General features: G+C 39.4%; 1 pseudogene; it reads left to right on the top strand.

Annotated features, from left to right (window-relative positions):
* The window catches only part of LOC102288033 (dnaJ homolog subfamily C member 28-like), a 58197-nt pseudogene extending 42105 nt beyond the window's left edge, over positions 1-16092 (top strand).
* The last annotated feature ends 6464 nt before the right edge of the window (positions 16093-22556 follow it).

The following is a 22556-nucleotide window of genomic DNA, read 5'->3' on the forward strand; positions in this document are numbered from 1 at the left end:
ACTACTGTGGGCAGGAATCCCTCAGAAGAAATGGAGTGGCCATCATGGTCAAAAAAGAGTCCAAAATGCAGTACTTGGATGCAATCTCATAAACGACAGAATGATCTCTGTTCGTTTCCAAAGCAAACCATTCAATATCACAGTAATCCAAGTCTATGCCCCAACCAGTAATGCTGAAGAAGCTGTAGTTGAACGGTTCTATAAAGACCTACAAGACCTTTTAGAACTAACACCCATAAAGATGTCCTTTTCATTATAGGGGACTGGAATGCAAAAGTAGGAAGTCAAGAAACACCTGGAGTAACAGGCAAATTTGGCCTTGGAATATGGAATGAAGCAGGGCAAAGACTAATAGAGTTTTGCCAAGAAAATGCACTGGTCATAGCAAACACCCTCTTCCAACAACACAAGAGAAGACTCTACACATGGACATGATAGATGGTCAACACCGAAATCAGATTGATTATATTCTTTGCAGCCAAAGATGGAGAAGCTCTATACAATCAACAAAAACGAGACCAGGAGCTGACTGTGGCTCAGACCATGAACTTCTTATTGCCAAATTCAGACTTAAATTGAAGAAAGTAGGGAAAACCACTAGACCATTCAGGTATGACCTAAATCAAATCCCTTATGACTATACAGTGGAAGTGAGAAATAGATTTAAGGGCCTAGATCTGATAGATAGAGTGCCTGATGAACTATGGACTGAGGTTCGTGACATTGTACAGGAGACAGGGATCAAGACCATCCCCATGGAAAATAAATGCAAAAAAAGCAAAATGTCTGTCTGAGGAGACCTTCGGAGAAGGCAATGGCAAGCCATTCAAGTACTCTTGCCTAGAAAATCCCATGGATGGAGGAGCCTGGTGGGCTACAGTCCATGGGGTCGCTATGAGTGGTCGCGACTGAGTGACTTCACTTTCACTTTCACGCAATGGAGAAGGAAATGGCAACCCACTCCAATGTTCTTGCCTGGAGAATCCCAGGGACGGCAGAGCCTGGTGGGCTGCTGTCTATGGGGTCGCACAGAGTAGGACACGACTGAAGTGACTTAGCAGCAGCAGCACCAGAGGAGACCTTACAAAAAGCTGTGAAAAGAAGAGAAGCGAAAAGCAAAGGAGAAAAGGAAAGATATAAACATCTGAATGCAGAGTTCCAAAGAATAGCAAGGAGAGATAAGAAAGCCTTCCTCAGCGACCAATGCAAAGAAATAGAGAAAAACAACAGAATGGGAAAGACTAGAGATCTCTTCAAGAAAATTAGAGATACCAATGGAACATTTCATGCAAAGATGGGCTCAATAAAGGACAAGAATGGTATGGACCTAACAGAAGCAGAAGATATTAAGAAGAGGTGGCAGGAATACACAGAAGAACTGTACAAAAAAGATCTTCATGACCCAGATAATCACGATGGTATGATCACTCAACTAGAGCCAGACATCCGGGACTGTGAAGTCAAGTGGGCGTTAGAAAGCATCACTACGAACAAAGCTAGTGGAGGTGATGGAATTCCAGTTGAGCTGTTTCAAATCCTGAAAGATGATGCTGTGAAAGTGCTGCACTCAATATGCCAGCAAGCTTGGAAAACTCAGCAGTGGCCACAGGACTGGAAAAGATCAGTTTTCATTCCAATCTCAAAGAAAGGGAAAGCCAAAGGATGCTCAAACTACTGCACAATTGCACTCATCTCACACACTAGTAAAGTAATGCTCAAAATTCTCCAAGCCAGGCTTCAGCAGTACATGAACGTGAACTTCCTGATGTTCAAGCTGGTTTTAGAAAAGGCAGAGGAACCAGAGATCAAATTGCCAACATCCACTGGATCATCAAAAAAGCAAGAGAGTTCCAGAAAAACATCTATTACTGCTTTATTGACTATGTCAAAGCCTTTGACTGTGTGGATGACAACAAACTGTGGAAAATTCTTCAAGAGATGGGAATACCAGACCACCTGACCTGCCTCTTGAGAAACCTGTATGCAGGTCAGGAAGCAACAGTTAGAACTGGACATGGAACAACAGACTGGTTCCAAATAAGAAAAGGAGTACGTCAAGGCTGTATATTGTCACCCTGCTTATTTAACTTCTATGCAGGGTACATCATGAGAAATGCTGGGCTGGAAGAAGCACAAGCTGGAATCAAGATTGCTGGGAGAAATATCAATAACCTCAGATATGCAGATGATACCACCCTTGTGGCAGAAAGTAAAGAGGAACTAAAAAGTCTCTTGATGAAAGTGAAAGCGGAGAGTGAAAAAGTTGGCTTATATCAACATTCAGAAAACGAAGATCATGGCATCTGATCCCATCACTTCTTGGGAAATAGATGGGGAAACAGTGGAAACAGTGTCACACTTAATTTTGGGGGGCTCCAAAATCACTGCAGATGGTGACTGCAGCCATGAAATTAAAAGACGCTTACTCCTTGGAAGAAAAGTTATGACCAACCTAGACAGCATATTGAAAAGCAGAGACATTACTTTGCCAACAAAGGTTCGTCTAGTCAAGGCTATGGTTTTTCCAGTGGTCATGTATGGATGTGAGAGTTGGACTGTGAAGAAAGCTGAGCACTGAAGAATTGATGCTTTTGAAGTGTGATGTTGGATAAGACCCTCGAGAGTCCCTTGGACTGCAAGGAGATCCAACCAGTCCATTCTGAAGGAGATCAACCCTGGGATTTCTTTGGAAGGAATGATGCTAAAGCTGAAACTCAAGTACTTTGGCCACCTCATGCGAAGAGTTGACTCATTGGAAAAGACTCTGATGCTGGGAGGGATTGGGGGCAGGAGGAGAAGGGGAGGACAGAGGATGATATGGCTGGATGGCATCACTGACTCGATGGACGTGAGTCTGAGTGAACTCCGGGAGTTGGTGATGGACAGGGAGGCCTGGCATGCTGTGATTCATGGGGTCGCAAAGAGTTGGACATGACTGAACGACTGAACTGAACTGAACTGATTACCTTGCAAAAAAAAGACCCTATTTTTAAAGCAAATTTCATATATATATATTTTATAATTTTTGTGACTTTTTTTTTAATATTGTATTTTTGAGAATCTAACCTCTACTCTTAGAGAAGGCAATGTGTCTATAAACAGGCTGCCCAAAGTCACACCAAACCCACTAACCTCTCAAAACTCATTATTGGACACTTCATTACACTCCAGAGAGAAGAAATCCAGCTCCACCCACCAGAACACCAACACAAGCTTCCCTAACCAGGAAACATTGACAAGCCACCCGTGCAACCCCACCCACAGCGAGGAATCCCCACAATAAAGAGGAGCCACAAACTGCCAGAATACAGAAAGGCCACCCCAAACACAGCAATATAAACAAGACGAAAAGGCAGAGAAATAGTCTCCCACTATTAGTCTCCCAGAAATAGTCTCCCACTCCCAGAAATAGTCTCCCACTAGGTAAAGGAACAGGATAAATGCCCACCAAACCAAACAAAAGAGGAAGAGATAGGGAATCTACCTGATAAAGAACTCCAAATAATGATAGTGTAAATGATCCAAAACCTTGAAAACAAATTGGAGTTACAGATAAATACCTGTAGACAAGGATCAAGAAGATGCAAGAAAGGTTTAATAAGGACCTAGAAGAAATTAAAAAAGAGTCAATATATAATGAATAATGCAATAAATGAGATCAAAAACACTCTGGAGGGAACCAACAGTAGAATAACAGAGGCAGAAGATAGGATAAGTGAGGTAGAAGATAGAATGGTTGAAATAAATGAAACAGAGAGGAAAAAAGAAAAAGGAATTAAAAGAAATGAGGACAACCTCAGAGACCTCTGAGACAATTTTAAATGTCCAAACATTCGAATCATAGGAGTACCAGAAGAAGACAAAAAGAAAGACCATGAGAAAATACTTGAGGAGATAATAGTTGAAAACTTCCCTAAAGTGGGGAAGGAAATAATCACCCAAGTTCAAGAAACCCAGAGAGTCCCAAACAGGATAAACCCAAGGCCAAACACCACAAGACATATATTAATCAAATTAACAAAGATCCAACACAAAGAACAAATATTAAAAGCAGCAAGGGAAAAACAACAAATAACACACAAGGGTATTCCCATAAGGAATAGCTGATCTTTCAATAGAAACTCTTCAGGCCAGGAGGGAATGGTAGGACATACTTAAAGTGATGAAAGAAAATAACCTACAGCCCAGATTACTGTACCCAGCAAGGATCTCATTCAAATATGAAGGGGAAATCAAAAGCTTTACAGACAAGCAAAAGCTGATAGAATTCAGCTCCACCAAACCAGCTCTCCAACAAATGCTAAAGGATCTTCTCTAGACAGGAAACACAGAAAGGGTGTATAAACTCAAACCCAAAACAACATAGTAAATGGCAATGGGATCATACGTATCAATAATTACCTTAAACGTAAATGGGTTGAATGCCCCAACCAAAAGACAAAGACTAGCTGAATGGATACAAAAACAAGACCCCTATATATGTTGTCTACAAGAGACCCACCTCAAAACAGGGGACACATACAGACTGAAAGTGAAGGGCTGGAAAAAGATATTCCATGCAAATAGAGACCAAAAGAAAGCAGGAGTAGCAATACTCATATCAGATAAAATAGACTTTAAAACAAAGACTATGAAAAGAGACAAAGATGGATACTACATGATGATCAAAGGATCAATCCAAGAAGAAGATATAACAATCATAAATATATATGCACCCAACATAGGAGCAGCACAATATGTAAGATGAATGCTAACAAGTATGAAAGGGGAAATTAACAATAACACAATAATAGTGGGAGACTTTAATACCCCACTCACACCTATGGATAGATCAACTAAACAGAAAATTAACAAGAAAACACAAACTTTAAATGATACAACAGACCAGTTAGACCTAATTGATATCTATAGGACAATCACCCCAAAACAATGAATTTCACCTTTTTCTCAAGTGCACACAGAACCTTCTCCAGGATAGATCACATCCTGGGCCATAAATCTAGCCTTGGTAAATTCAAAAAAATTGAAATCATTCCAAGCATCTTTTCTGACCACAATGCAATAAGATTAGATCTCAATTACAGGAGAAAAACTATTAAAAATCCCAACATATGGAGGCTGAACAATACGCTGCTAAATAACCAACAAATCACAGAAGAAATCAAAAAAGAAATTAAAGTAAGCATAGAAACAAATGAAAATGAAAACGCAACAACCCTAAACCTGTGGGACACTGTAAAAGCAGTGCTAAGGGGAAGGTTCATAGCAATACAGGCTTACCTCAAGAAACAAGAAAAAAGTCAAATAAATAACCTAACTCTACACCTAAAGCAACTAAAAAAGGAAGAAATGAAGAACCCCAGGGTTAGTAGAAGGAAAGAAATCTTAAAAATTAAGGCAGAAATAAATGCAAAAGAAACAAAAGAGACCATAGCAAAAATCAACAAAGCTAAAAGCTGGTTCTTTGAGAAGATAAATAAAATTGACAAACCATTAGCCAGACTCATCAAGAAACAAAGGGAGAAAAATCAAATCAATAAAATTAGAAATGAAAATGGAGAGATCACAACAGACAATACAGAAATACAAAGGATCATAAGAGACTATTATCAGCAACTACATGCAAATAAAATGGACAACTTGGAAGAAATGGACAAATTCTTAGAAAAGTACAACTTTCCAAAACTGAACCAGGAAGAAATAGAAAATCTTAACAGACCCATCACATGCACAGAAATTGAAACTGTAATCAGAAATCTTCCAACAAACAAAAGCCCCGGACCAGACAGCTTCACAGCTGAATTCTACCAAAAATTTAGAGAAGAGGTAACACCTATCCTACTCAAACTCTCCCAGAAAATTGTAGAGGAAGGCAAACTTCCAAACTCATTCTATGAGGCCACTATCACCCTAATACCAAAACCTGACAAAGATGCCACAAAAAAAGAAAACTACAGGCTAATATCACTGATGAACATAGATGCAAAAATCCTTAACAAAATTCTAGCAAACAGAATTCACAACATACTAAAAAGATTATACATCATGACCAAGTGGGCTTTATCCCAGGGATGCAAGGATTCTTCAATATCCACAAATCAATCAATGTAATACACCACATTAACAAATTGAAAAATAAAAACCATATGATTATCTCAGTAGATGCAGAGAAAGCCTTTGACAAAATTCAACATCCATTTATGATAAAAACCCTCCAGAAAGCAGGAATAGAAAGAATATACCTCAACATAATAAAAACTATATATGACAAACCCACAGAAAACATTATCCTCGTGGTGAAAAATTGAAAGCATTTCCCGTAAAGTCAGGAACAAGACAAGGGTGCCCACTCTCACCACTACTATTCAACATAGTTTTGGAAGTTTTGGCCACAGCAATCAGAGCAGAAAAAGAAATAAAAGGAATCCAAATTGGAAAAGAAGAAGTAAAACTCTCACTGCTTGCAGATGACATGATCCTCTACATAGAAAACCCTAAAGACTCCACCAGAAAATTACTAGAGCTAATCAATGACTATAGTAAATTTGCAGGATATAAAATCAACACACAGAAATTCCTTGCATTCCTATACACTAACAATGAGAAAACAGAGAAATTAAGGAAACAATTCCATTCACCATTGCAATGAAAATAATAAAATAGTTAAGAATATATCTACCTAAAGAAACAAAAGACCTATATATAGAAAACTATAAACACTGGTGAAAGAAATCAAAGAGGACACTAATAGATAGAGAAATATACCGTGTTCCTGGATCAGAAGAATCATTATAGTGAAAATGAGTATACTTCCCAAAGCAATCTATAGATTCAGTGCAATCCCTATCAAGCTACCAACCGTATTTTTCAGAGAACTAGAATAAATAATTTCACAATTTGTATGGAAATACAAAAAACCTCGAATAACCAAAGCAATCTTGAGAAAGAAGAATGGAACTGGAGGAATCAACCTGCCTGACTTCAGTCTCTACTACGAAGCCACAGTCATCAAGACAGTCATCAAAGACAGAAGTATAGATCAATGGAACAAAATAGAAAGCCCAAAGATAAATCCACACACCTATAGACACTTTATCTTTGAAAAAGGAGGCAAGAATATACAATGGAGAAAAGACAATCTCTTTAACAAGTGGTGCTGGGAAAACTGGTCAACCCCTTGTAAAAGACTGAAACTAGAACCCTTTCTAACACCATACACAAAAATAAACTCAAAAGGGATTAAAGATCTAAACATAAGACCAGAAACTATTAAACTCCTAGAGGGAAACATAGGCAAAACACTCTCCGACATAAACCACAGCAGGATCCTCTATGACCCACCTCCCAGAATATTGGAAATAAAAGCAAAAATAAACAAATTGGACCTAATTAAAATTAAAAGCTTCTGCACAACAAAGAAAACTATAAGCAAGGTGAAAAGACAGCCTTCAGAATGGGAGAAAATAATAGCAAACGAAGCACCAGACAAAGAATTAATCTCAAAAATATATAAGCAACTCCTGCAGCTCAATTCCAGAAAGATAAACGACCCAATCAAAAAGTGCCAAAGGACTAAACAGACATTTCTCCAAAGAAGACATACAGATGGCTAACAAACATATGAAAAGATGCTCAACATCATTCATTATCAGAGAAATGCAAATCAAAATCACAATGAGGTACCATTTCACGCCAGTCAGAATGGCTGCTCTCCAAAAGTCTACAAGCAATAAGTGCTGGAGAGGGTGTGGAGAAAAGGGAACCCTCTTACACTGTTGGTGGGAATGCAAACTAGTACAGCCACTATGGAGAACGGTGTGGAGATTCCTTAAAAAAACTGGAAATAGAACTGCCATACGAACCAGCAATCCCACTGCTGGGCACACACACCAAGGAAACCAGAATTGAAAGAGACACGTGTACCCCAATGTTCATCGCAGCACTGTTTATAATAGCCAGGACATGGAAGCAACCTAGATGTCCATCAGCAGATGAATGGATAAGAAAGCTGTGTACATATACACAATGGAATATTACTCAGCCATTAAAAAGAATACATTTGAATCAGTTCTAATGAGGTGGATGAAACTGGAGCCTATTATATAGAATGAAGTAAGCCAGAAAGAAAAACACCAATACAGTATACTAACGCATATATACATGAAATTTAGAAAGATGGTAACAATAACCCTGTATGTGAGACAGCAAAAGAGACACAGATGTACAGAACGGTTTTTTTGGACTCTGTGGGAGAGGGTGAGGGCAGAATGATATGGGAGAATGGCATTGAAACATGTAAATTATCACATGTGAAACGAATCGCCAGTCCAGGTTCGATGCATGATACAGGGTGCTGGGGGTGGTGCACTGGGATGACCCAGAGGGATGGGGTGGGGAAGGAGGTGGGAGGGGGTTCAGGATGGGGAACACATGTATACCCATGGCAGATTCATGTCAATGTATGGCGAAACCAATACAATATTATAAAGTAAAAATAAATAAATAAATAAAACTGAGATTAAAAAAAAAAGAATGTAGACCCTTGGTTAAGAATCTAAGCTGCCTGGATTCAAATTGCAGCTTTACCATTTAAATATTCACCTGGGCAAGTTATTTCAGCCATTTAAATCCAGTTTATTCATCTGTAGCATGAGCATCAAGGCAGTGTTCTCCTCATAGAGTCACATGCAGAATTTTAAAACTTCATCTGTGAAGAGATATTGACTTACTTCCTGGACTGTGTAGGTTCTGTTCATGTCATTGTGTGTTGAAGCATTTAAGCAATCAAAAAGAAATTTGGGAAGAAAGAATCATATTAGCTGAGCAGGAAGTTGTAAACCTGTCCTTTTCTTGCACGTCACAGACTTTTATCTCTGTGTTGCTTTCTAGAGAAGGAGGAAAGAAGCTGTTCCTGCCTTTCCATAAGTGGATGTAGTTTATTTAACTTAATGAACTTGCCAGTGTGATTCTTGTTTGTTTGTTTTCCTTAGATTCAGCCAGGAAGAATAAGTCTTCTTAATTCTTGCCTGAAATGTTCTATAGAAGTTGTGTAGAACATTCTTCCTTAGAGCACAGAGCCTGAATGTGTGCTTAGTTGCTCAGTCGTGTCTGACTCTTCATGACCCCATGAACTGTAGCCCATCAGGCTCCTCTGTCCATGGGATTTTCCAGGCAAGAATACTGGAATGGGTTGCCATGTCCTCCTCCAGGGGATCTTCCTCATTCAGGGACTGAACCTGAGTCTCTTATGTCTCCTGCATTGGCAAGTGGGTTCTTTACCGCTAGCGCCACCTGGGAAGCCCCTAATGCACAGTAGGCTTTCTGTCAAATGTGCATGAAAATGAGATTTTTAATATCTTGATTTTATTATATACAAAATCAGTTTGATTTTTCAATATATAACAAAACATTTCAAAATGTAGAGGCTTAAAAATAATTATGTATTAGTTCAAAATTCTGTAAGTCAGCATTTGGGTTGGACTTGTTTAAGTGGTTTCTCCACTGGTCTTACGTAGGCTCACTCATGTGGTTGCTGTCTCTTATGTGGTGGACTAGCTGGGGGCTAGCTGGTGCTTGATGGCTCGCTTGCATATCTGGTGGTTGGCTGGGGCAACAGAGTAGCTGGGTCACATGTCTCCAGTGTCCACCAGGCTACTCTGGGCTTTTTCACACGGTAGCTGGGTTCCAAAAACAGCAAGACAGAGGACAACTCCTGGTGAACAAGCATTTGTCAAGCCTCTGCTTATGCCATGCTTGCTACTGTCCTGTTGGCCAAAATAAATCATATGACCAAACCAAGATTCAAAGCATGGAGAAATAGACTCCATCTCTTGATGGTAAAAACTGCAAAATAATGTTGCCATTTTTTCCTTAGTATTGAATTATAATCCTCCTCAGGAAAAACTAAATCCACTTGATTGCAAATAGCATGGAACATAAAAATTGAACTATAAAGACTGAAATTCTTACCTCTAATTTTTGACTAAAGTGAAGAGACTCATATAAGATATGAGATAAGGATAGAGAGTGGAATCAGTCAATGGTTATGCATGTTGTACCTACCAAGCTAGGGTAGTATACATAATTTAATAGTAGAGGAAAGGGCTTTGTTCGGTTCACATAAGTCATATTCCCCTCACTCAAGGATATTGTAGTCAGCTGATTTCAGAGATGCAGAAGGCCACACCACAAGGTAGTTTGTGATAACATTATGGGAATGACGCAGCTAAGAAGTATTGAAGTTCCGTGGAATGTGCATTTAAGGGGTAGAAAATCTCCTAGGAGGAGGAAGTAAGGCTTCAGTTCAGTTCAGTCACTCAGTTGTGTCTGACTCTTTGTGACCCCATGGACTGCAGCATGCCAGGCCTCCCCCTCCATCACCAACTCCCAGAGTTTACTCAAACTCATGTGCATTGAATCGGTGATGCCATCCAAATATCTCATCCTCTGTCGTCCCCTTCTCCTTCCACCTTCAATCTTTCCCAGCATCAGGGTCTTTTACAATAAGTCAGTTCTTTGCATCAGGTGGCCAAAGTATTGGAGTTTCAGCTTCAGCATCAGTTCTACCAATGAATATTCAGGACTGATTTCCTTTAGGATGGACTGGTTGGATCTCCTTTCTGTCCAAGGGACAGTTTAAACACCACAGTTTAAAAGTATCAATTCTTTGGTGCTCAGCTCTCTTTATAGTCCAACTCTCGCAACCATATATGACTACTGGAAAAAACATAGCTTTGATTAGATGGACCTTTATTGGCAAAGTAATGTCTCTGCTTTTTAATATGCTGTCTAGGTTGGTCATAACTTTTCTTCCAAGGAACAAGCGTCTTTTAATTTCATGGCTGCAGTCATGCCAAGTGAGGCTTAAACAAAGCTAAAGATATGTTCGAATTTGCAAATAAAACAATAATGCCTTCCAAGGAATAACTGTCAAGAAATGGGTGCTAGCATGGAATGAATTCTGCATATTAAAACAGTAAGGATCTCTAAAGGGCTGGAAGAGATGATACAGCAACTTGGATTTATAATACATAGTAGGTCAATTGCTTTCCATGCCTAAATTGAATCTAGCACTGAAATTAAGGATTTCAGGTCTCTAAAGGCCAGATTTGTCTTCCTAAAATACTGTTCCCACCCCCATTCCTCTTTTGCTCATTGCAAATCTTTGATGGCTACCCTTGGTACATAAGAATGAGTTTGTACTGCAGAGCTTAGCATTAAACAAACTCTTGCAATATGCCTCAAATCACATTTTCAGTCCTCTCTCTCACTCCTCCTCTATTACATTTTAAATTTTTCTCTGGATCTGTAACCATTAAATATTGTATGAAATCTCTCTTTACCCAGCTTAAAAATTCTTAGGCTTTTTAGATTTTCAAACTTAATGTTGGGTTTTGAATAATAACAATAGTGAATTCTAGGCCCTTACAAGCAGAATTTGAAACGAAATTACAAATGTTCTTTAAGAATAGTAATCACAGGAATCTCTACCATGTAGCTTTTAGTTTAAATTTCAAGTATTTTCCTAAAATATTTCTTTTACTACATAGGTTCTAGCAAAGGATGGTTACCATCAATCAATATTATTTCCCACTGAGTACCCAGCACTGTCAGGAGCTATTTTTAAATCCTATCTATCTCCTATTTGGGTCGTGAAGATCTTTTTTGTACAGTTCTTCTGTGTATTCTTGCCACCTCTTCTTAATATCTTCTGCTTCTGTTAGGTTCATACCATTTCTGTCCTTTATTGAGCCCATCTTTGCATGAAATGTTCCCTTGGTATGTCTAATTTTCTTGAAGAGATCTCTGCTGCTGCTAAGTCACTTCAGTAGTGTCCGACTCTGTGTGACCCCATAGACAGCAGCCCACCAGGCTCCCCCATCCCTGGGATTCTCCAGGCAAGAACACTGGAGTGGGTTGCCATTTCCTTCTCCAAAAGAGATCTCTAGTCTCTCCCATTCTGTTGTTTTCCTCTATTTCTTTGCATTGATCGCTGAGGAAGGCTTTCTTATCTCTCCTTGCTATTCTTTGGAACTCTGCATTCAGATGCTTATATCTTTCCTTTTCTCCTTTGCTTTTCGCTTCTCTTCTTTTCACAGCTATTTGTAAGGCCTCCCCAGACAGCCATTTTGCTTTTTTGCATTTCTTTTCCATGGGGATGGTCTTGATCCCTGTCTCCTGTACAATGTCACGAACCTCAGTCCATAGTTCATCAGGCACTCTGTCTATCAGATCTAGTCCCTTAAATCTATTTCTCATTTCCACTCTATAATCATAAGGGATTTGATTTAGGTCATACCTGAATGGTCTAGTGGTTTTCCCCACTTTCTTCAATTTAAGTCTGAATTTGGCAATAAGGAGTTCATGATCTGAGCCACAGTCAGCTCCCGGTCTTGTTTCTGCTGCCTGTATAGAGCTTCTCCATCTTTGGCTGCAAAGAATATAATCAATCTGATTTCGGTGTTGACCATTCAGTGATGTCCATGTATAGAGTCTTCTCTTGTGTTGTTGGAAGAGAGTGTTTGCTATGACCAGTGCATTTTCTTGTCAAAACTCTATTAGCCTTAGCCTTGCTTCATTCCATACTCCAAGGCCAAATTTGCCTGTTACTCCAAGTGTTTCTTGAGTTCCTACTTTTGCATTCCAGTCCCCTATAATGAAAATGACATCTTTTTGGGTGTTAGTTCTAAAAGGTCTTGTAGGTCTTCATAGAACCGTTCAACTTCAGCTTCTTCAGCATTACTGGTTGGGGCATAGGCTTGGAATACCATGGTATTAAATGGTTTGCCTTGGAAACGAACAGAGATCATTCTGTTGCTTTTGAGATTGCATCCAAGTACTGCATTTCAGAGTCTTTTGTTGACCATGATGGCTACTCCATTTCTTCTAAGGGATTCCTGCCCACAGTAGTAGATATAATGGTCATCTGAGTTAAATTCACCCATTCTAGTCCATTTTAGTTCGCTGATTCCTAGAATGTCGACGTTCACTCTTGCCATCTCCTGTATGACCACTTCCAATTTGCCTTGATTCATGGACATTCCAGGTTCCTATGCAATACTGCTCTTTACAGCATCGGACCTTGCTTCTATCACCAGTCACATCCACAACTGGGTATTGTTTATGCTTTGGCTCCATCCCTTCATTCTTTCTGGAGTTATTTCTCCACTGATCTCCAGTAGTATATTGGGCACCTACTGACCCAGCGAGTTTCCGTTTCAGTATCCTATCATTTTGCCTTTTCATACTGTTACTCCTTGGAAGGAAAGTTATGACCAACCTAGATAGCATATTGAAAAGCAGAGACATTACTTTGCCAACAAAGGTCCGTCTAGTCAAGGCTATGGTTTTTCCAGTGGTCACGTATGGATGTGAGAGTTGGACTGTGAAGAAAGCTGAGTGCCGAAGAATTGATGCTTTTGAACTGTGATGTTGGAGAAGACTCTTGAGAGTCCCTTGGACTGCAAGGAGATCCAACCAGTCCATCCGAAAGGAGATCAGTCCTGGGTGTTCATTGGAAGGACTGATGCTGAAGCTGAAACTCCAGTACTTTGGCCACCTCATGCGAAGAGTTGACTCATTGGAAAAGACCCTGATGCTGGGAGGGATTGGGGGCAGGAGAAGAAGGGTACAACAGAGGATGAGATGGCTGGATGGCATCACCGACTTGATGGACATGAGTTTGAGTGAACTCCAGGAGCTGGTGATGGACAGGGAGGCCTGGCATGCTGTGATCCGTGGGGTCGAAAAGAGTTGGACATGACTGAGCAACTGAACTGAACTGAACTGATCTCCTATTTGGCCTGGACTATCTAAACCTTTTATTGCATTTTTTTTTAAGAAGAAGAAGTGTATCTTTCACTGTTCCAGAGATATACCCCCATGAACCAAATATGAGTTTTGTGTACTTATCTTAGTATTTAGGCTGTGAGTGGCAGGACATATCTCCTTCACTATATACTTTCTAAATCAAGCAGTAAAGCAAAAGGAATTTTTTTTAGTGTTCAGATTTGTGAGATATTTCAAGATGGACAATGTTCAATTTTAAAAAATAACAAAATCATCTTTACCCATGATGGAAAGCAAAGTTTGATAAAGCAGTTTCTCAAACTGTCTAGGAATTTGGTAGTGAAATTTTTTTGGTGTAAAATCATTAAAATAATGTAATTTATTTTTGATGACTTCTCAAAATTCTTGAAAGGGATAGCTTTAATGTAATTTTAGATTCCCTCACTATTTTTGACCAAAACACATCAGCACAAATCAAGAACCATCTTCTGGATTTCCCTGATGGTACAGTGGATAAGAATCTGCCTGCTAATGCAGGGGACACAGATTCAATCCTTGATCCAGAAAGATCCGACGTGCCATGGAGCAGCTAAGCCTGTGCATCGCAACTACTGAGCCTGGGCTCTGGAGCCCAAGAGACACAGCTAGTGACGCCCAAGTGCTGCAACTATTGAAGCCCACAAGCCTAGAGCCTGTACTCCACAACAAGAGAAGCCACACAGTGAGAAGCCCCCACCTACTGCAACTAGTCCGAACAAAGCAACAAAGCCCAGGATAGCCAGAAATTAATTTTTTTTTTTTTTTTTTAAGAACGATTTTCGGCCCAGGACGGGGCGGGGCCTCCTGAAAGGCCCTGCTCCTGTCTTCTTGAGAAGACTAAGGCTTAAAGGAGATTCTGGGTTTCTCTGGTAAGGTAGGACATCTGTCCCTATTAGGTATAATACTGCCCGCCGCACCCCGAGGATTCCCTCTGTGTAAAAGGCAGATGGTCTAGCCCAACCGCGGAGATTGCCGCGGGCTTCCCGCAGAGAAGCCTGTGGCGGGAAGGGCAGATGGCGCACGCACGCGCAGAGGCTCAGCTTGGGGGTGCGAGCCGCTGAGCTGCGTCTGAGATCATTGCTAGGGAAGAACTCTGGGTACCATAAGGAACACAACGTATGTGATGATGGCTCAGATCTTAAGACCTCATCTGAGAAGTGCTTCAGTGATTCCTAATCGAATGAAAATGGGTCCATATCTTGGTGTCATAAAAATTAGAATGATGTCAACTCATAAATCCAAAAGGAATATAAGAGAATATTATGGGCTGCTGAATCTGGATGAAGGCTGTTCTGCCGATGATGTCGGGAATCTTTTCGTAAGCTTACCAAACAATACCATCCAGACAGTGGCTCTAGTACTGCTGATTCTACAACGATTATAAGGATTGAATAAGCTTACAGGAAGGTACTTTCCCAAGTGATAGAACAGACAAATCCCAGACAGAATAAAGTTGAAGACACAGAAGAAGAAGAAGAACAATTCAAATATAAAACACCCCAACACCGGCCTTACTTAGGTTTTGAGGGTATTTGTTTGGGGACTCCGAGTCAACGAGAGAAGCAGTACAGGCAGTTTAGAGCAGACCCTGCAACTGAACAAGTGATGAATACCAAAAGCAGAAACTACAAAGCCAGTATTTCACTGATAGTGTCACTGTTAAAGATGTAAGACAGAGTAAGGAACAAAGATAACTCAGGCAATAGAGCGTTTGGTGGAGGATCTCATTCAGGAATCAATGGCAAAAGGAGACTTTGACAATCTCAGCGGGAAAGGAGAACCTCTGAAAAAATTTTCTGGCTGTTCATATATTGATCCTATGACTCACAACCTGAACAGAATATTGATAGATAATGGATACCAACCAGAATGGATCCTAATGCAAAAGGAAATAAAGGATACCACTGATCAACTCAGAGAGGCAGTTTTAGTGTCGAGGAAAAAAACTTGGGAATCCAATGACATCAGCGGAACAGAAACAGTGGGACCAAGTTTGTGAGCAGTTTCAAGAAAACATCAAAAAGCTAAATAAGAGAATTAATGATTTTAATTTAATTGTTCCCCTCCTGACTAGGCAGAAGGTCCATTTTGATGCACAGAAAGAAATTGCCAGAACCCAGGAAATAAACACAACCCTTATAAAAAACAAAAGAAATCACAGATAAAAACCCAAAAAACACTGATCCGGGAGAAGGAGAGAAAACACCTGGAGTTAAGACAGTTTTCTTTAACTGGATGAATGTGTGGAAATGTATTAAAATATAACCATCCCAATGTTCACAGTACTGCCCCAAATAATTTTGAGTAATATTAACACCACACATAGAGGCTGAGGTTTCTTTCCTTAACACAAGAGTTTGAGAACTGTGCATCTCTGTGCTTTTCACAAAACAACCCACATCTCCAGTGATGTGTGAGTGAGTAAGAGAACTGTAAGAAACTGAGTCTGAGAAATATTCAACCAGCTTTGTTCTGAGGACATAGCAAGACAAGAGGAAACAATTTAATATTGACACTTGAGTTTATTAAAGCACAAAACTAGTCTAAGACTTTTGGGACCTTCTCTATATGGTTGGAAACGTTAGGACAGGAAATTAGTGTAATGGAGTTCCGGCAGTCTTCTTTTCTTTTTTTTTTTAATAAGGGCCTTCTCTGTGGATACTGAATAAAGAAACCACCAAACATCTAGGTTGTACTTTGCCCTGTTTAACTTCATGAGCCAATGGCAGCAAAGATCCATCAGCCAAACTAACTAATTTAGCTATTCTAGAAATAGACTCCAATGTCCACTTTAAAGAGTTTATTTTCTGACCTCTCAGAGGTGGGTTCAATGGAAACAAAGTTTCACTTATGGCTTCATCTCTAATCAGAGTCAAAATGTTGGTTTTACATAAACCTATCTGAAGCCTCTTGAAGAATTTTCCACAGTTTATTGTGATCCACACAGTCAAAGCCTTTGGCATAGTCAATAAAGCAGAAATAGATATTTTTCTGGAACTCTCTTGCTTTTTCTATGATTCAGCAGATGTTGGCAATTTGATCTCTGGTTCCTCTGCCTTTTCTAAAACCAGCTTGAACATCAGGAAGTTCACGGTTCACATATTGCTGAAGCCTGGCTTGGAGAATTTTGAGCATTACTTTACTAGTGTGTGAGATGAGTGCAATTGTGCGGTAGTTTGAGCATTCTTTGGCATTGCCTTTCTTTGGGATTGGAATGAAAACTGACCTTTTCCAGTCATGTGGCCACTGCTGACTTTTGCAAATTTGCTGGCATATTGAGTGCAGCACTTTCACAGCATCATCTTTCAGGATTTGGAATAGCTCAACTGGAATTCCATCACCTCCACTAGCTTTGTTCATAGTGATGCTTTCTAAGGCCCACTTGACTTCACATTCCAGGATGTCTGGCTCTAGGTCAGTGATCACACCATCGTGATTATCTGGGTCGTGAAGATCTTTTTTGTACAGTTCTGTGTATTCTTGCCATCTCTTCTTAATATCTTCTGCTTCTGTTAGGTCCATACCATTTCTGTCCTTTATAGAGCTCATCTTTGCATGAAATGTTCCTTTGGTATCTCTGACTTTCTTGAAGAGATCCCTAGTCTTTCCCATTCTGTTGTTTTCCTCTATTTCTTTGCATTGATCGCTGAAGAAGGCTTTCTTATCTCTTCTTGCTATTCTTTGGAACTCTGCATTCAGATGTTTATATCTTTCCTTTTCTCCTTTGCTTTTCACTTCTCTTCTTTTCACACCTATTTGTAAGGCCTCCCCAGACAGCCATTTTGCTTTTTTGCATTTCTTTTCTCTGGAATTCTTCAAGAGATGGGAATACCAGACCACCTGATCTGCCTCTTGAGAAATTTGTATGCAGGTCAAGAAGCAACAGTTAGAACTGGACATGGAACAACAGACTGGTTCCAAATAGGAAAAGGAGTTCATCAAGGCTGTATATTGTCACCCTGTTTATTTAACTTATATGCAGAGTACATCATGAGAAACCCTGGACTGGAAGAAACACAAGATGGAATCACGATTGCCAGGAGAAATATCAATAATCTCAGATATGCAGATGACACCACCCTTATGGCAGAAAATGAAGAGGAACTCAAAAGCCTCTTGATGCAAGTGAAAGTGGAGAGTGAAAAAGTTGGCTTAAAGCTCAACATTCAGAAAATGAAGATCATGGCATCTGGTCCCACCACTTCATGGGAAATAGATGGGGAAACAGTGGAAACAGTGTCAGACTTTATTTTTCTGGGTTCCAAAATCACTACAGATGGTGACTGCAGCCATGAAATTAAAAGACGCTTACTTCTTGGAAGGAAAGTTATGACCAACCTAGACAGCATGTTAAAAAGCAGAGACTTTGCCAACAAAGGTCTATCTAGTGAAGGCTATGGTTTTTCCTGTGGTCATGTATGGATGTGAGAGTTGGACTGTGAAGAAAGCTGAGCGCCGAAGAATTGATGCTTTTGAACTGTGGTGTTGGAGAAGACTCTTGAGAGTCCCTTGGACTGCAAGGAGATCCAACCAGTCCATTCTGAAGGAGATCAGCCCTGGGATTTCTTTGGAGGGAATGATGTTAAAGCTGAAACTCTAGTACTTTGGCCACCTCATGTGAAGAGTTGACTCATTGGAAAAGACTCTGATGCTGGGAGGGATTGGGGTCAGGAGGAGAAGGGGACGACAGAGGATGAGATGGCTGGATGGCATCACTGACTCAATGGACGTGAGTCTCAATGAACTCCAGGAGTTGGTGATGGACAGGGAGGCCTGGCGTGCTGCGATTCATGGGGTCGCAAATAGTGGGACACAACTGAGCGACTGATCTGATCTGATCTGATCTGAAGCCTCTCTCTCTTATGTATCACACTTCTCAGAGGCTTTTTCAATGAGAGGAATATATCAGTTTATAGTCTTAGGGATCCAATTTCCTGTCTTAGAAACCCTTTAATAAGCAACTACAAGATGTCAGAATTTTATGCTAACTTGCACCTTTGGCAAATGAGAAGAGATTGACATCCATGAGACTGTGTCCCATCCACTCTCAGAATGATGTGACTTTTTAAGGTCTGTATAATTGCCTTATTCACAGAATTGGGCAACTAGAAGGATATGGAGAGTTGTCAAAAGGAGCTGGTCTGTTTCCTTATTTATTCAGAGTGCTGTACTATGGAAGTGCCTCAGAAGCATGTCACTCTGATTTTGGAAGAACAAGTTATTTTGTAAAGTGTGTGATAGATAAGTAAAATTACATCTTCAGAAGGAAATTTCAGACCTTTCTGCTTAGATGATGGGGCATTAATGGGTATAATATGTGATTATTTTGTTGAATGAGTTATCACTAGCTTCTGCAGTGATCTATTACTCTATATACAATTGTGACCACTGTGAAATAAGAGCTTTATAATAAAAACTATTGCTCCAAAACATTAAAAAAATAATAATAAAATAAAAAATAAAAGAACCATTTTCTAAGAATCAAAAGCCCCAAACCTTCACATGTGCCTACAGTATGCGTTTATCTCCTCTCAGAAATCAACTGACTACAATGTCTTGAGTGAAGGAACTATGACTTTGTCATGAATTAAACACAACCCTGACCAGATAGTGTAGAGTTACATACTCCAAGGAATACAATCCAATTACTGTCCTTTTAACATAAAAATCCCTGTCATTTCTGTGAATTTTATTCTAAACTTCCCTGGAAATTGAATTCACTGCATCTAAAAAGAAAATCAGTTTGATGACCCAGCCCTTTGGAAAAGTTCAGCTATATCCAGTATCATGTTTTGGAACCAATATAAAAGAAGCTGAAAAGGCCATTAGTATGGGTTTCTATCAGCTGGCAAACTGAATCTCCAAAGTGCACAGTGTTTAACAGGAAGCTTAAAATCATTACACCAAAAATGTCACCCAAGGGAGCTTCAGTTCATGTAACTGGTTCTGAAACAATATTCTTTTTTGCTTAAATACCATTCTGTTTAATCATTCTTTTCTCCACTGATCAGTTTAACCATCATTTACCTTTTTGCTGTAAACCTTTGATATTAATGGCAAAAAGGGCTCCCGGTTCTGAGTTCCATTTAAGCCAAATCTTGAACAAATATTTCAGTGTAATATTTGTTCTTCTTCTTTGATATGATAGGCTATGTATGGTAACATAATTGTTTGCTGTTTTTGTTTGTTTGTTTGAGGTGGGAAGAGAAGGAGACTTCTAGAAGATGGTAAACAAAGCCTTAATAGTTTTTTATATTAAGCCATGACTATAGTATTCAAGACTTGTCATTTGCTCCAGAGTGTATATGTATTTTTCTCACAGTCTGGTCATGTCTTTACAAGTTACAGTGACTCGTTCTGTGCTTAAAAGGGATTTTATGTGTTTTTTAAAAATAAATATTTGCAAGATTTTAAAAAATTGATTAATTAATTTATTTTTGGCTGCACTGGGTCGTCACTGCTGTGTGCGGACTTTCTCCAGTTGCAGTGAGCTGGGGCTACTCTGTTTTCAGTGCACTAACATGACTTAGCGACAAAACCACCACCCGCCACCCAAAACAAAGACTATAGACAGGTGATTTTAAGGAACCAGACAATAATTCTAAACATCTCTGTCACTAACCACATTCTAAACAAACTCAGGGGAAAGAGGCCCATATTTCGGCATAGCCTGTGGAAAATACAGAATACAAGGATAAAGGGGAGGGGAAAACACATTTCTCAAGTGCCCAAAGAAAAGAATAATAGAAATCAAGCTGACTTTAGATCTGTTCTCTATACTGAACCTGTCACATTAGAATACTAGGGAGTTGTGTTTTTTTTAAATTCAGATACATTCATGCCTATTTGTGTTGGGAATCTGAAACATTAAAAACTTCTTCTGATTTATCAAACAAAAAAGTACTAAACATCTCTGAATGTAAGGTATGAGCATTCATTTGCAGAAAATTAATACAAATATTTTATTTTGAACAACAAAGTTGTGTAAATAATGAAGAGTGTGTCAATTATTTCTTCTCCTCATATCCTCAGCCCAAGGAAAAAGAGGGGTGGAAGGTAGAAATGTATTTGGATGCTTGTGTTAATTATCATTATTCTTTTTTTTTTAATTTTAGGAGTTTTATTGATCATTCTTATTACAACTGAATTTCAATTTACCTAATTTATACCTCTAGAGGAAAGTAAATTTTATTTATTATTTAAAATTTTAGGAATTTTTTAGCTCTTTTCTTTTTTCTTAATTTATTTTTTGATTGAAGGATAATTGCTTTACAGAATTTTGTTGTTTTCTGTCAAACCTCAACATGAATCAGCCATAGGTATATATATGCTGCTGCTGCTGCTAAGTCGCTTCAGTCGTGTCTGACTCTGTGCGACCCCATAGACGGAAGCCCACCAGGCTCCCCTGTCCCTGGGATTCTCCAGGCAAGAACACTGGAGTGGGTTGCCATTTCCTGCTCCAATGCATGAAAGTGAAAAGTGAAAGTGAAGTTGCTCAGTCGTGTCCGACTCAGCGAACCCTTGGACTGCAGCCTACCAGGCTCCTCCAGCCATGGGATTTTCCAGGCAAGAGTACTGGAGTGGGTTGCCATTACCTTTTCCCCTCCCTTTTGAACACCCCTCCCATCTCCCTCCCCATCCCACCCCTCTAGGCTGATACATACCCCGGGGTTTTGAGTTTCCTGAGCCATACAGCAAATTCCCATTGCCTATCTATTTTATATATGGTAATGTAAGTTTCCATGTTACTCTCTCCATACATTTCACCCTCTCCTCCCCTCTCCCCATGTCCATAAGTCTATTCTCTATGGATGTTTCTCCATTGCTGCCCTGTAAATAGATTCTTCAGTATCATCTTTCTGGATTCCATATATATGTGTTAGAATACAATATTTATCTTTCTCATTCTGACTTACTTCACTCTGTATAATAGGCTCTAGGTTCATCAACTTCATTAGAACTGACTCAAATGCATTCCTTTTTATGACTGTAATATTCCATTGTGTATATGTACCACAACTTCTTTATCCATTCATCTGTTGATGGACATCTAGGTTGCTTCCATGTTTTAGCTATTGTAAACTGTGCTGCAATGAAAAATGGGATACATGACTCTTTTTCAATTTTGGTTTCTTCAGGGTACATGCCTAGGAATGGGATTGCTGGGTCATATGGTGGTTTTATTCCTAGTTTTTTAAGGAATCTCCATACCTTCTTCCATAGCTGCTGTATCAATTTACATTCCCACCAAGAGTGTAAGAGTGTTCCCTGTTCTCCACACCCTCTTCAGCATTTATTGTTTGTAGACTTTTTGATGAGGGCTATTTTGACTGGTGTGAGGTGATATCTCATTGTAGTTTTGATTTACAGTTCTCTAATAATGAGCGATGTTGAACATCTTTACATGTGTTTCTTAGCTATCTGTATGTCTTCTTTGGAGAAATGTGTGTTTGGGTCTTTTCCCCACTTTTTGATTGGATTGTTTGTTTTTCTGGCATTGAGTTGTATGAGCTGCTTATATATTTTGGAAATTAATCCTTTGTCAGTTGTTTCATTTGCTATTATTTTCTCCCATTCCAAGAGTTGTCTTTTCACCTTGCTTATAATTTCCTTTTCTGTGCAAAAGCTTTTAAGTTTAATCAGGTCCCCTTGTTTACTTTTGTTTTTATTTCCATTACTCTAGGAGATGGGTCACAGAGGATCTTGCTTTGATTTATGTCATCGAGTGT

The sequence above is a fragment of the Bos mutus genome, chromosome 5 (assembly GCF_027580195.1).
Source record: "Bos mutus isolate GX-2022 chromosome 5, NWIPB_WYAK_1.1, whole genome shotgun sequence".
Classification (NCBI taxonomy): domain Eukaryota; kingdom Metazoa; phylum Chordata; class Mammalia; order Artiodactyla; family Bovidae; genus Bos; species Bos mutus.